Source organism: Ambystoma mexicanum, chromosome 1p (genome assembly GCF_040938575.1).
Source record: "Ambystoma mexicanum isolate Mex_15411 chromosome 1p, UKY_AmexF1_1, whole genome shotgun sequence".
Lineage (NCBI taxonomy): Eukaryota > Metazoa > Chordata > Amphibia > Caudata > Ambystomatidae > Ambystoma > Ambystoma mexicanum.
Window position 1 is genome coordinate 43,825,097 of NC_090921.1, and position 9,875 is coordinate 43,834,971.

At 47.5% G+C, this 9,875-nt stretch overlaps 1 protein-coding gene across 1 annotated transcript in view; it reads right to left on the reverse strand.

Moving 5' to 3' along the window:
- LOC138565942 (zinc finger protein 345-like) overlaps positions 1 to 5,062 on the reverse strand; it is a 122,393-nt gene extending 117,331 nt beyond the window's left edge. The window contains exon 1 of the mRNA XM_069643048.1: positions 4,937 to 5,062. The gene's annotated coding sequence lies outside the window, so the exon portion shown is untranslated. The remainder of the gene's footprint in view (positions 1 to 4,936) is intronic.
- Positions 5,063 to 9,875: the final 4,813 nt, after the last annotated feature.

Genomic DNA, 9,875 nt, shown 5'->3' on the forward strand with positions numbered 1-9,875 from the left:
TCTGAGTTCTCCTTCTCTGCGTGGGCTTCTCTTGGTCTCTTTCTTTCTCAATTGTCTTGCTCTCTCTCTCTCGGTCACTCTTTCTCTCACAGTGTTTTCCTCACTTCTCTCTCTGCCAGTCCTTTGCCCTAACCCTCACATTATTGTGGGGTAAGAAGAAGAGCTTGCTTTCTGGGCCGGTAGCTCTCCTTCTCTGTGTGAATCTCTTGTTGTCATTCCCTCTATGGATGTCTTGATTGCATTCCTTTTTGGATCTCTAGCTTTCCTTCTCTGCGTAAATCTCTTGTTGTTATTCCCTAATGTCTCTATTTCATTCTGTTTCGGGTTACTAGCGCTCCTTCTCTGTGTGAGTCTCTTGTTGTCATTCCCGCTGTGGATGTCTTGATTTCATTCTCTTTGGAGTCTCTAGCTCTCCTTCTCTGTGTGAGTCATTTGTTGTCTTTCACTCTATGGATGTCTTGAGTTCATTCTCTTTGGGGTCTCTAGTTCTCCTTCTCTGTGTGAGTCTCTTGATGTCATTCCCTTTATGGATGCCTTGATTTCATTCTCTTTGGGGTCTCTAACTCTCCTTCTCTGTGAGTCTCTTGTTGTCATTCCCAATATCGACGTCTTGATTTCATTCTCTTTGGGGTCTCTAGCTCTCCTTCTCTGTGTGAGTCTCTTGTTGTCATTGCCGCTATGGATGTCTTGATTTCATTCTCTTTGGGGTCTCTAGCTCTCTTTCTGTGTGTTTCTTGTTGTTATTCCCTCTATGGATGTCTTGATTATATTCTCTTTGGGGTCTCTACCTCTCCTTCTATGTGTGAGTCTCTTGTCATTCCCTCTATGGATGTCTTGGTTTCATTATCTTTGGGGTTTCTAGCTCTCTTTCTCTGTGTGAGTTTCTTGTTGTTATTCCCCTACATGGATGCCTTGATTATATTCTCTTTGGGGTCTCTAGCTCTCCTCTGTGTGAGTCTCCTTTTGTCATTCCCTCTATGGATTTCTTGAGTTCATTCTCCTGGGGTCTCTAGTTCTCCTTCTCTGTGTGAGTCTCTTGTTGTCATTCCCGCTATGGATGTCTTGAGTTCATTCTCCTCGGGTATCTAGTTATCCTTCTCTGTATGAGTTTCTTGTTGTTATTCCCGCTATGGATTTCTTGAGTTCATTCTCCTTGGGTTCTATAGTTCTCCTTCTCTGTGTGAGTCTCGTGTTGTCATTCCCGCTATGGATTTCTTGAGTTCATTCTCCTGGGGTCTCTAGTTCTCCTTCTCTGTATGAGTTTCTTGTTGTTATTCCCGCAATGGATTTCTTGAGTTCATTCTCTTTGGGATTGATAGCTCTCCTTCTCTGCGTGAGTCTCTTGTTGTCTTTCCCCCCATGGATGCCTTGACTCCATTCTCTTTAGGGTCTCTAGCTCTCCCTCTCTGTGTGAGTCTCTAGTTGTCATTTCCTCTATGGATGTCTTGATTTCATTCTCATTGGGGTCTCTAGCTTTCCTTCTCTGTGAGTCTCATGTTGTTACTCCCTTTATGAATGTCTTGATTTAATATCTTTGGGGGGTCGCTAGCACTCCCTCTGTGTGTGTGTCTCTTGTTGTAATTCCCTAATGTCTCTATTTCATTCTGTTTGTGGTCTGTAGTGCTCCTTCTGTCTGTGAGTTTCTTGTTGTTATTCCCTCTATAGATGTCTTGATTATATTCTCTTTGGGGTCTCTAGCTCTTCTTCTCTGAGTGAGTCTCTTGTTGTCATTCCCGCTATGGATGTCTTGATTTTATTCTCTTTGGGGTCTCTAGCTCTCCTTCTCTGTGCGAGTCTATTGTTGTCATTGCATGTATCAATGTCTTGAATTCTTTCTCTCCGGGGTCTCTAGCTCTCCTTCTCTGTGTGAGTCTCTTGTTGTCATGCCCTCTATGTATGTCTTGATTTCATTCTCTTTGGGGTCTCTAGCTCTCCTTCTCTGTGTGAGTCTCCTGTCATTCCCTCTATGATTGTCTTGATTTCATTCTCTCGGGGGTCTCTAGCTCTCCTTCTCTGTGTATGTCTCTTGTTGACATTCCCTCTATGGATGTCTTGAATTCATTCTCTCTGGGGTCTCTAGCTTGCCTTCTCTATGAGTTTCTTGTTGTCATTCCCTCTATGGAAGTCTCTATTTTAATCACTTTTGGGTCTCTAGCGCTTCTTCTCTGTGTGAGTCTCTTGTTGTCATTCCCGCTATGGATGTCTTGAGTTCATTCTCCTCGGGTATCTAGTTCTCCTTCTCTGTATGAGTTTCTTGTTGTTATTCCCGCTATGGATTTCTTGAGTTCATTCTCCTTGGGTTCTCTAGTTCTACATCTCTGTGTGAGTCTCGTGTTGTCATTCCCGCTATGGATTTCTTGAGTTCATTCTCCTGGGGTCTCTAGTTCTCCTTCTCTGTATGAGTTTCTTGTTGTTATTCCCGCAATGGATTTCTTGAGTTCATTCTCTTTGGGGTTGATAGCTCTCCTTCTCTGCGTGAGTCTCTTGTTGTCTTTCCCTCCATGGATGTCTTGACTCCATTCTCTTTAGGGTCTCTAGCTCTCCCTCTCTGTGTGAGTCTCTTGTTGTAATTCCCTAATGTCTCTGTTTCATTCTGTTTGTGGTCTGTAGTGCTCCTTCTGTCTGTGAGTTTCTTGTTGTTATTCCCTCTACAGATGTCTTGATTATATTCTCTTTGTTGTCTCTAGCTCTCCTTCTCTGTGTGAGTCTCTTGTTGTTATTCCCGCTATGGATGTCTTGATTTCATTCTCTTTGGGGTCTCTAGCTCTCCTTCTCTGTGTGAGTCTATTGTTGTCATTGCATGTATCAATGTCTTGAATTCTTTCTCTCTGGGGTCTCTAGCTCTCCTTCTCTGTGTGAGTCTCTTGTTGTCATTCCCTCTATGTATGTCTTGATTTCATTCTCTTTGGGGTCTCTAGCTCTCCTTCTCTGTGTGAGTCACTTGTTGTCATTCCCTCTATGGATGTCTTGATTTCATTCTCTCGGGGGCTCTCTAGCTCTCCTTCTCTGTGTAAGTCTCTTGTTGACATTCCCTCTATCGATGTCTTGAATTCATTCTCTCTGGGGTCTCCAGCTCGCCTTCTCTATGAGTTTCTTGTTGTCATTCCCTCTATGGATGTCTCTATTTTAATCTCTTTTGGGTCTCTAGCGCTTCTTCTCTGTGTGAGTCTCTTGTTGTCATTCCCGCTATGGATGTCTTGAGTTCATTCTCTGGGGTCTCTAGTTCTCCTTCTCTGTATGAGTTTCTTGTTGTTATTCCCGCTATGGATTTCTTGAGTTCATTCTCCTTGGGTTCTCTAGTTCTCCTTCTCTGCGTGAGTCTCGTGTTGTCATTCGCGCTATGGATTTCTTGAGTTCATTCTCCGGGGGTCTCTAGTTCCCCTTCTCTGTATGAGTTTCTTGTTGTTATTCCCGCAATGGATTTCTTGAGTTCATTCTGTTTGGGGTTGATAGCTCTCCTTCTCTGCGTGAGTCTCTTGTTGTCTTTCCCTCCATGGATGTCTTGAGTCCATTCTCTTTAGGGTCTCTAGCTCTCCTTCTCTGTGTGAGTTTCTTGTTGTCATTCAGTCTATGGATGTCTAGTTTCATTCCTTTTCTCTTTAGGGTTTCTAGCTTTCCTTCTCTGAATGAGTCTCTTGTTGTCATTCCCACTATGGATGCCTTGGTTTCATTCTCTTTGGGGTCTCTAGCTCTCCTTCTCTGTGTCTCTTGTTGTCATTTCCTCTATGGATTTCTTGATTTAATTCTCTTTGGGTCTCTAGCTCTCTTACTCTGAGTGAGTTTCTTCTTGTTATTCCCTCTATGGATGTCTTGATTTTATTCTCTTTGGGGTTTCTAGTTCTCCTTCTCTGTGTGAGCCCTGTGTTGTCATTCCCGCTATGGATGTCTTGATTTAATTATCTTTGGGGGTCGCTAGCACTCCCTCTCTGTGTGAGTCTCTTGTTGTCATTCCCTAATGTCTCTATTTTATTCTGTATGGGGTCTGTAGCGCTCCTCTCTGTGAATTTCTTGTTGTTATTCTTCTACGGATGTCTTGATTATATTATCTTTTGGGTCTCTAGTCCTCCTTCACTGTGTGAGTCCCTTGGTGTCATTCCCGCTATGGATGTCTTGATGTCATCCTCTTTGTGGTCTCTTGCTCTGCTTCTCTGTGTGAGTCTTGTGTTGTCATTCCCTCTATGGATGTATTGATTTCATCCTCTTTGGGGGTCTCTAGCTCTCCTTCTCTGTGTGAGTCTCTTGTTGTCATTCCCTCTATGGATGTCTTGAATTAATTCTCTCTGGGGTCTCTAGCTCTCCTTCTCTGTGTGAGTCTCTTGTTGTCATTCCCTCTAGGGATGTCTTGATTTCATGCTCTCGGGGGTCTCTAGCTCTCCTTCTCTGTGTGAGTCCCTTATTGTTATTCCTGTTATGGATGTCTTGATTCCATTTTCTTTGGGGGCCTCAATGTACTCAAGTTTTTTGTGCTACTCTCCTCCCCTGCTGCCCCCTCACTTTGGGTGCTCTTCGTCAATCCCTTTACATACTGTGTATGTAGGTATGCCTTACAGTGGTCTATACTGGATTACGTCCAAACACATTGACAATGTTCCTTACATGTGCTGTACCAACCTGACCCATGAAGGACATGTGTTCACAGCATCCACTCCCACAGGCCACATCACTATTCTGCAACCTTTGTCTCGCCAGATGTGTTGGCCTACAACTCCCATCAGCCCTTGCCTGCATAGGCAATGCTGAGGGATCCTGGGCATCGTAGTGCAGAGCCCCCGCAGAGCTGCGGTTTGAGACCTGTGCCCCAGATATTGGCAGGATGAAGTGGAGCACTGTAACCTGGCAGGGCCTGCTGTGTAATGCGCACTGGCTATGCAGTGACGGGAGGCTCTGCACACCTGGTCGCCCCTCCCCCAGCTGCCTGCCAGCGCAGAGCACTCACCTAGAGGACGCTGCGGGGGCGTGCGCTCCCGCCCGGGGATGGAGCCTCGGCTGACAAAGGGGAGGACGGGCTTCGCACCCCGGAGATGCCCGAACTCAAGGCAGCCATTCGGCTCGCGCTCGGGAGCTCCCTACTGCGCATGCGCGAATCTGGAGGTCCGCTCTCCCGAGCATGCGCAACTGACCCGAGCAGCCACCAGTCTCCCGAACATGCGCGACTCTGCTGAGCACGCGCTCCTCTTCTGAGCATGCGCGACTCTCCTGAGCAAACGCAACTGTCCTTAGCACGCGCGACACTGCTGAGCATGCGCAAAACTCCCGAATGTCCTCACTCTCCTGCGCATGCGGAAAACTACCCCACAGCATGCGCACCTCCCCAGAGCACGTACTCCTCTGCTGAGCATGCGTAACACTCCCGAGCCAGCGCCATTTTCCTGAGCATGCGCGACACTCCTGAGCAGTCGCGACTCTCCTGAGCATGCGCGACACTCCTGAGCAGGCACGACTCTCCTGAGCATGCGCGACAATCCTGAGCAGTCACTCATCCCCAGTGACACGCGGACACGCCCGTAGCCATGGCAACAGTCACCTCCAAAGTAATATAAATACTCACCACGTGCCTTACTTTTACAAGTATTCCCATGAGCACCCGTGTAGTAAATTACTTGTAATAAGGACAGGAGCCTCTGGTCTTGTAACGTCGTATTTATTCTCTCACAAGTTTCATGCAGGATACACACAACATGTGTGGCTTAATAATAATAGCCAACGGGCTGAAGGTGGCTGGGAGGATATGGCCTTAATGTCTGTGTCCCAGATTAATAAGGAGCGGGCCCGTATCAGGAGGGCTCAACAGGGCGCTTCTTGTCGCGTCCTCCGCTCGACCCGTAGTGCGCGCGCAGCGCGCGGGGGCGGAGCTAAGGTCCGCGGCGAGATCTCCCTTTTTCAATGCACAGCGAAATCATTGTAAAACATAGTCATTGTATCTCACCGGTCTTCTGTGTTCTCTTCTGGGCCGATCATCAGTTCGGGTGCAATTCTCCTGTTGCTCCTGATCGGGATCTGCACCCAGTGCTTCTGGTTCGACCTCGGTTTCCACCCTCTCTCTGTCGTCTCCTTCTGGTTCTCTTTCTTCACCTGCTCCGTGGTCTCTTTCGGTTTCCGTTCGTGATCTCTCCGGGGTCTTCGCTCTTCCTCGAGTCTTCTGGTATAGTGCCACTCTTTCGAGATTCCACGCTCGCCCGTCTTCCGTGCGAACATGATTTGCTCCTTTGTGAATCACTTTAATGGGTCGGCTAAACCGAGACCCTGTGACTTGATCTTTCTTCGGTAACTGGATTTTAACCAGGTCTCCTTTTCCTATGTCAGACGTTTGTTTGGTTCTTCTTCTCCGATCACTCCATGACTTCATGCGTGTCTTATTGCTTTCGATTCTCCAGACTACTTCTGCCATGTCCACCGCTTCATCTTCTCGTATTTTCGACAACCATGGTGGAATCAGCGTGGATGCCGCACTCCTCCCTCTCAACATTTTGAACGGGGATATTTGGGTGATCCCATTTGGTGTGAGTCTGTGGGCCGCTATGGCCTCCTTGGTGGTTTTGAGCGGGTCCATGCCCGAAGCCGTTGCCAATTGGATGGCGCCTTTTATGAACCTGTTGGCCCTCTCTACAAGCCCATTTGCTTGGGGGTGATATAGGGCCGCTTTCTTTTGTTTTATGTGATTCCTTTTTAAGAATTCCTCCATGTCTTTTGAGACTAGTTGCACCCCTTTGTCTGTGACTACTTCCTTGGGGAGGCCTTCCCTCTGAAAAATTTCTGTAAGTACTTCTATAACGGTTGCCGTGGTTATGTTCCGGACGAACGCAGCCTCCACCCTCTTGGATAGGTAATCGACCAGTACTATGCCGTACCGGTGTTCAGGTGCCATTGCTTCCAAAGGCCCTATGAAGTCAATGCCAACCTTTGACCACACAGCTTCTGGAATTTCCGTGGGTATTAGGGGTGCTTGGCGGACCTTAAGTCTCTTGTCGCTTTTGAGACATTCATGGCAACGTTCTATCATGGATCGAATTTCCTGGTCCATGGATGGCCACCAGTAGGCCTCTCTCACTCTGCGACGGGTCATGGTGTTTCCCAAGTGGCCCGCGTGGGCTCTACATAGGATGATTCTTCTCATTCCTGTGGGAGGAATAATCTGGTCTGACTTCATAATTATCCCCTCCGTTTCAGATAGTTCGTCTGACACCTTCCAGTAGGGTCTCATGCCCTCGGGTAACGCCTTTTCACTTGGCCAACCTTCCTTGGTCCATTTGCGAATCATGGCCATGGTGGGGTCTTTCCCGTCTTCCTCTTCCCAGTGTCTCTCACTGAGTTCCAGGTAATCTGGCGCTCTCAAGTCCATGATGGATGCAACTATGCATTCTCCATGAAGGAACGTGGTGGCTTTATCCTTACCCTCCGGCAGTCTCGACATGCAGTCAGCTTGTGAGTTTTTCCAGCCTGAGATATGCTGGATCTCAAACGTGTACTCTTGCAGCTTGGCTGCAATGCGTGCCAATCTGGGCGTGGATACTTTTGTGCCTCCCGGGCTGAGCATATGGATAAGGGGCTTATGATCAGTCACCAACTTGAATTTGGTGCCCCATACATACGTCCTGAAATGTTCCACTGCCCATACGCAGGCCAACATCTCTTTTTCAATGGTGGAGTAGTTCTGTTCCGCCTCCGATAATGCCTTCGATGCAAAGGCCACAACGTGTTCAGTGTCACCTTTCTTTTGTGTTAGCACTGCTCCTAGCCCATAAGCACTGGCGTCGGTGGTGACGACTGTTACCCACGCCGGATTAAACGGTTGAAGGCATGGTGCATCTATGATATGCTGTTTTATATTCACCATCGCCGTCTTTTGGGGTTCTTGCCATACAAATTCCGAGCCCTTTTTGAGTAAATCTCGAAGGGGTGCCGTGGTCTCGGAAAACTTCGGTATGAACTTCGCATAGTACTCAGCCAGCCCCAGAAATGACCTTACTTCCTCTTTGCTGTTTGATCCGGTGCTTTAATGATTGCTTGCATGAGATTCTGTTTGGGACTGATACCTTTTTCTGAAATCTTATATCCTAAGTATTCAACTTCTTTCACTCTGAACAGGCATTTCTCATACCGTAACCGCACCCCTGCTTCTTGTAGCTTGTTTAGGACAATTCTTAACGTGGCGTCATGCGTTTGTTCATCCTCCGCATACACGAGGATGTCATCCTGGAAGTACACAACGTTTTTGACTTTCTTTAGCAAAACATCCATCATGCATTGGAAAGCCGACGCTGCTGATGACAACCCGAATGGCATTTTGGTGAATTGGTATGTGCCAAATGGAGTGATGAATGCCGTGAGGGGTTTCGACTCTTCATGTAGCTGTATTTGGTGGTATGCATTCCTCATGTCCAGTTTTGAAAATATTCTGGCTTCTTTCATTAACAGAATGAGTTCATTTATGCTTGGAAGAGGGTAGTTATCTGTGATGACTTCCAAGTTTAAGCTGCGTAGATCTATGAATACCCTGAGTTCCTGTGATTGGGGTTTCTTTATAAGCACGACAGGGCTCAGCCATTCAGATGCTTCGATTTCTTCTATGATACCCTCCATTTTCATCTTTTCTAACTGACTTCTAAGGATGTCCCTTGCCGTGGCTGGTACTGGCCTCACTCGGTGCTTTACAGGGACCGCATTCCTTTTGAGCACTATTTTGTGCAGAAAACCCTTGATGTGCCCCGGCTCCTCTGAGAAAAGTGTTGGGTAGTCGCTTTTGACAACAGGTCCGGTCGTCACCCTGACTGACAGGACATGATCTTCGGTGCTGGGATCCAGTCTGATTTTCAGCTTGTCTTGGTCGTCCCACCCTAGCACTGCTGGGCCTTCGTGACTGAAATAGACCCTGGTTGTGGTTTCCCTTCCTTTGAATTCTACTTTGGCTTTGATGTATCCTAACAGTTCAACTGACGCCCCTCCAAACACCGTGGGTTTGTGCTTCGTTATTAGCACTTGCACCTTTTCCTTTCCCACCATGTCCTTGTACGTGCGAAGGGGAATGATCGTTAGGTCCGACCCTGAATCTGCCATGACCCTTGTTTCCATGCCATCAATCTTGAGCATGCAGTGAGGTTTCTCTCTCCTTGCTCTTGTGCTGTTAACCATGATGACAGTGGGTCTTCCTTCATCTTCTGAGAATGATTCTTTCTCCGTATTGCGATCTGCATTAAGGCTGGAGACTTTCCTGTTCCTCCACCGACAAACAATAGAGAAATGGCCAATGCGTTTACAAATGGAGCACTCCTTGTCTCTGGCTGGGCACTCCCTGTTAAACGCCAGGTGTTTGGTGCTGGTGCACCTGTGACACTTTAGGGGTTCTTTCCTGTTCCCTCTCCCTTCTCTCGTGTCGGTTGCCGGCCTTTCTTTTTTTGCATGGAAACTCACTGCTTGTATTTCTGCGGAACTCTGGGCCCCAGTAAGATCCTTTCGTCTTCCCGCCGTTTCCTCGACTGCTCTGGCGATCTCAATCGCTTTCTCCAACTGCAGTTCCTTTTCGACAATAAACTTATCTTGGACTTTCCGACTGTTAGTGTGGACGACCAACATATCACATATGAGACTCTCCGCATTGTTGCCAAAATTACACAGCGCTGCTAATTTCCTCAGCTTGGTGACGTAATCGTCAACTGGTTCAGACATTTCTTGCCTTCGCGTGTAAAACCGTATCCGGTGGAGCACTGTGTTCTCTTTACTGGCAAACCTTTTTATGATTCTCCTGACCGCTTCCTTGAAAACATAGTCATTGTCGCCAGCCACCGGTATCGGGGTGAGACTCTCGAATATTCTCTGTCCTTCCACTCCCAGGGCATTTAGTAGCATGGCCCTGCGCCTTGCCGCTGAGAACCCTGCCC